The 4,773-nt window shown below is 42.1% G+C and overlaps 1 pseudogene; it reads right to left on the reverse strand.

The window, feature by feature from the left end:
• Positions 1-1,390: 1,390 nt before the first annotated feature.
• LOC128574730 (heterogeneous nuclear ribonucleoprotein D-like) lies at positions 1,391-2,659 on the reverse strand (annotated as a pseudogene).
• Between the last annotated feature and the right edge of the window lie 2,114 nt (positions 2,660-4,773).

A 4,773-nucleotide genomic window follows, 5' to 3' on the forward strand; every position in this document is an offset into this window, starting at 1 on the left:
TTTTAAGAGATAAGGTCTGGCTCTTGCTCAAGCTGGTCTGGAACTCCTGAGCTCAAGCAATCTACTCACCTTGGCCTCCCAGAGTGCTGAGATTACAGGCCGAGCCACTATGCCTGGCCTTGACATTTTTTTAGAATATCTTTTTTGCAAGGTCTTAATTTGGGCAGACATACCCTTTTTGTTTTGTTTTGTTTTTTTTGAGAAATTGTCTCACTCTATTGTCCCAGGCTAAGAGTGCCAAGGCCTCACAGCTCACAGCAACCTCAAACTCCTGAGCTCATGTGATCCTCTTGCCTCAGCCTACCCGGTACCTGGCACTACAGGCATGCACTACTATACCTGGCTAGTTTATATATATATATATATTTTTTTTTTGGTTTTTGGCCGGGGCTAGGTTTGAACCTGCCACCTCCGGCATATGGGACTGGCGTCCTACTCCTTGAGCCACAGGCGCCGCCCAGTTTTTATATTTTTTTTAATAAAGATGGGGTCTCATTCTTGCTCAGGCTGGTCTCGAGCTTCTGAGCTCAAACAATCCACCCACCTCAGCCCCCCAGTGTGCTAGGATTACAGGGCTGAGTCACCTAGCCTGGCCTAGGCATACTCTTACATCTTTTTCCAAGGATTCTAGCCGTGATTAATTTTTGTTTTTAATATTATTCATTGCAAAAAAAAGCTCACTGTACACAAATATGATGTTGATAACAGAAGAAGTATTTCTATTGTTTTTTGTTCTGTAATATTTGGAAATTCACCCTTGAGAGATAAATAAAAGATTCTAATATCTGTGGTTGAATATTTTAGTTGCAATCCTCTGTCATTTTTTGTTAATTCTTCCTCTTCTGTAATGTTTAAATTTGCTGACATATGCTCACTTAAAACATAGGGATTTCTGGGTGGCACCTGTGGCTCAAAGAGTAGGGCGCCAGCCCCATATATGGGAGGTGGTGGGTTCAAACCTGGCCCTGGCTAAAACTGCAAAAAAAAAAAAAAAAAAGGATTTCTTCCCCAGTCCAGAGATGTTGTCAAGTGCAGGAAAATATTTTTCAAAATTTGTGCACAATAAATCTAAAGTTGGTGAAATTAGTTCAGTAAGATTTTTATCTAGTTTATACCTTTTTTTTTTTTTTTTTTTGAGGCAGAGCCTCAAGCTATTGCCCTGGGTAGAGTGCTGTGGCATCACAGCTCACAGAAACTTCCAACTCGTGGGCTCAAGAGAGTCTCCTGCCTCCGCCTCCCAAGTAGCCGGGACTACAGGTGCCCGTCACAACACCTGGCTATTTTTTCTTTTTTTCCACATAAGGAAGCATTTATTTGAAGTTTAACATGAAGTAATACAAACAAAATGTATATAAACACAAATCCACATTGAGTCATAACACAGCAAAGGACAAAGTAATAACAAAGAAAACTAATTGGCAGCTATATACAGGTGGACGCACTTGTGTCTTGTACACTAGAAAGTCTTTTACAAAATAATCATCCTAGATCAACAGAAGACCAATCTTCGTTGTTGTCCTGCAAGATGGGTTACGTTAGCATTTCCTCCTGATTTCTCTAATGTCCTCCTTTAGTATGGCTGGCAATTGTTTGGGTGATTGCCACCCCCTCGAGATGCCTTGCCATAAGTGCTCTGTTGGCCACTGTAGTCTGCATATCCCTGTCCATATCATAGTTCCCATAGTTATACCCAGTATAATCATATCCGCCATAGCCACCATAGTTTTGATCACCACCATAGGCACTATTGTAATTTCCATACCCTTGATCATAATAGTTATTAAATCCTTGGTTCCAGTTCTGGCCCTGACCTCGGCCTCTACCCCTAGTACCACCTCGTCCACTGGAGCAGCACCTCTTCCTCCTTTCTGTTGTTGCTGTTGCTGCCTAGATACTTCTTTGGGCTGTGCAACTTTGCTTTCATACTTCCCAGAACCAATTTGATGATATCTGCTTTCTAACAATTTCTTCACTGGCTCTTCATCTGTATATGTGATAAAACAAAATCCTCTCCTTTCATTTGTTTTTGTATCCATGGGAAGTTCAGTATTTTCAATCTCTCCAAAGGCTCCAAAATATTCTTTAATTTGTTCTTCAGAAGTATCTGGGCTCAATCCTCCCACAAAAACCTTTTTAGGGGGCTCCTTCCCTTTTAAAGCTTTGGCTCTTTTGGGGTCTATCAATTTGCCATCCAGTTTGTGTTCTTTCAGTTCCAAAACCTTATCAACACTAGCAGCATCTTTGAAAAGCACAAATCCAAATCTTCTTGATCTTCCAGTGACTGGATCTGTTTTAATTGTGCAGTCTACAACTTCCCCAAATCGAGACAAATATTCAGTCAGATCTTTCTTTTTTTTTTTTTTTTTTTTTGTAGAGACAGAGTCTCACTTTATGGCCCTCTGTAGAGTGCCATAGCCTCACACAGCTCACAGCAACCTCCAACTCCTGGGCTTAAGCGATTCTCCTGCCTCAGCCTCCCGAGCAGCTGGGACTACAGGCGCCCGCCACAACGCCCGGCTATCAGTCAGATCTTTCTTGCTTGTATCCCAGCTCAAGCCTCCAATAAACATTTTACCGTCATCCTGCTGATTCTTGCTCGAGTTGACTTGGATCCCTCTGCAAATTCCTCTATGTTGCTGTACTCGTTCATGTCCTCCATGGTGGCGGAGCTGTTGGCGCAGTCCGGGTCCTCACCCGGCTATTTTTTGGTTGCAGCCTTCATTGTTGTTTGGCGGGCCAGGGCTGGATTGGAACCCGCCAGCTCAGGTGTATGTGGCTGGGGCCTTAGCCGCTTGAGGTACAGGTGCCGAGCCTGGTATACACCTTTTCACTGGTTCAAACATTTCTACTGCATTATCTCTTTTAATCCTTTCCTTCCAGAGCAGTAATTTTTCTCTGAAAACATTACTTTTATCTGGAGATGTGAGAATATTTTCATGATTTCCTTATTAAGAGTATTTAAATACTGGAATAAATCTGCCAGAAACACAACTTTATTACACCAAATCTCCTCACAAAGAATGTGCATTTTTAAAACGGTTGATACTTCTTTTAATTCATAAAACCTTGACAGAACTCTTCCTTGAGGTAACTCACTTCCACGTGTAGTAAGAGCTGCACGTGAAAAGCATGCAGTGAGAAACATAATTCTGCAAATAATTTTGCAACGGCCTGATAACTTTTTTTTTTTTGTAGAGACAGAGTCTAACTTTATGGCCCTCGGTAGAGTGCTGTGGCCTCACACAGCTCACAGCAACCTCCAACTCCTGGGCTTAAGCGATTCTCTTGCCTCAGCCTCCCAAGTAGCTGGGACTACAGGCGCCCGCCACAACGCCCGGCTATTTTTTGGTTGCAGTTTGGCTGGGGCCGGGTTTGAACCTGTCACCCTCGGTATATGGGGCCAGCGCCTTACCAACTGAGCCACAGGCGCCTCCCGGCCTGATAATTTTTTTTTTTTATTGTTGGGGATTCATTGAGGGTACAATAAGCCAGGTTACACTGATTGCAATTGTCAGGTAAAGTCCCTCTTGCAATCATGTCCTGCCCCCACAAAGTGTGACACACACCAAGGCCCCACCCACTTCCCTCCTTCCCTCTGTTTCCCCCTCCATAACCATAATTGTCATTAATTGTCCTCATATCAAAATTGAGTACATAGGATTCATGCTTCTCCATTCTTGTGATGCTTTACTAAGAATAATGTCTTCCACGTCCATCCAGGTTAATACGAAGGATGTAAAGTCTCCATTTTTTTTAATGGCTGAATAGTATTCCATGGTATACATATACCACAGCTTGTTAATCCATTCCTGGGTTGGTGGGCATTTAGGCTGTTTCCACATTTTGGCGATTGTAAATTGAGCTGCAATAAACAGTCTAGTACAAGTGTCCTTATGATAAAAGAATTTCTTTCCTTCTGGGTAGATGCCCAGTAATGGGATTGCAGGGTCAAATGGGAGGTCTAGCTTGAGTGCTTTGAGGTTTCTCCATACTTCCTTCCAGAAAGGTTGTACTAGTTTGCAGTCCCACCAGCAGTGTAAAAATGTTCCCTTCTCTCCACATCCACGCCAGCATCTGCAGTTTTGAGATTTTGTGATGTGGCCGGCCTGATAATTTTAATAGTGTCATCTAGGACTTTTGTAATTTAGGCACTAATGATTTTGACATTAGAGTACTTCTTTGTGTAGAAAACAGTGTGTAAAAATAAGTTCTGAGGGTTTTGTACAATAAATCCTTTTACACCTACACATAGATGGGGCTCCACCCATACAAATACTTGTGCAGAAATACCAAGACAAGTTATTAGAATTAAAGTAATTATGGATCAAATAGAAAATATCTTGGCCCTTTGTTGTTGTTCGGAGTGGTTGATAAAGTAAAAAACCGTTCCATGATTTCTTCCTTATAGACAAATCTACTGAATGCTGGAAGTTGGGGTTTACCATTCAAAAAGATTCATCCAACTGAATTGCATACATGTTTACTTCTTTGAGGCAAGGTATTACATGAGATTCTATATTTTCAGATAAATCCTTAATATGCCAAGAAATAGTTATTATCTGAAAATGCAAATTTTTTTTTTGTGGTTTTTGGCTGGGGCTGGGTTTGAACCCCCCACCTCCAGCATATGGGACCAGCGCCCTACTCCTTGAGCCACAGGCGCCGCCCGAAAATGGAATTTTTTTTTTTTTTTTTGTAGAGACAAGAGTCTCACTTTATGGCCCTCTGTAGAGTGCCATGACGTCACACGGCTCACAGCAACCTCCAGCTTTT

The sequence above is a fragment of the Nycticebus coucang genome, chromosome 22 (genome assembly GCF_027406575.1).
Source record: "Nycticebus coucang isolate mNycCou1 chromosome 22, mNycCou1.pri, whole genome shotgun sequence".
Taxonomy (NCBI): domain Eukaryota; kingdom Metazoa; phylum Chordata; class Mammalia; order Primates; family Lorisidae; genus Nycticebus; species Nycticebus coucang.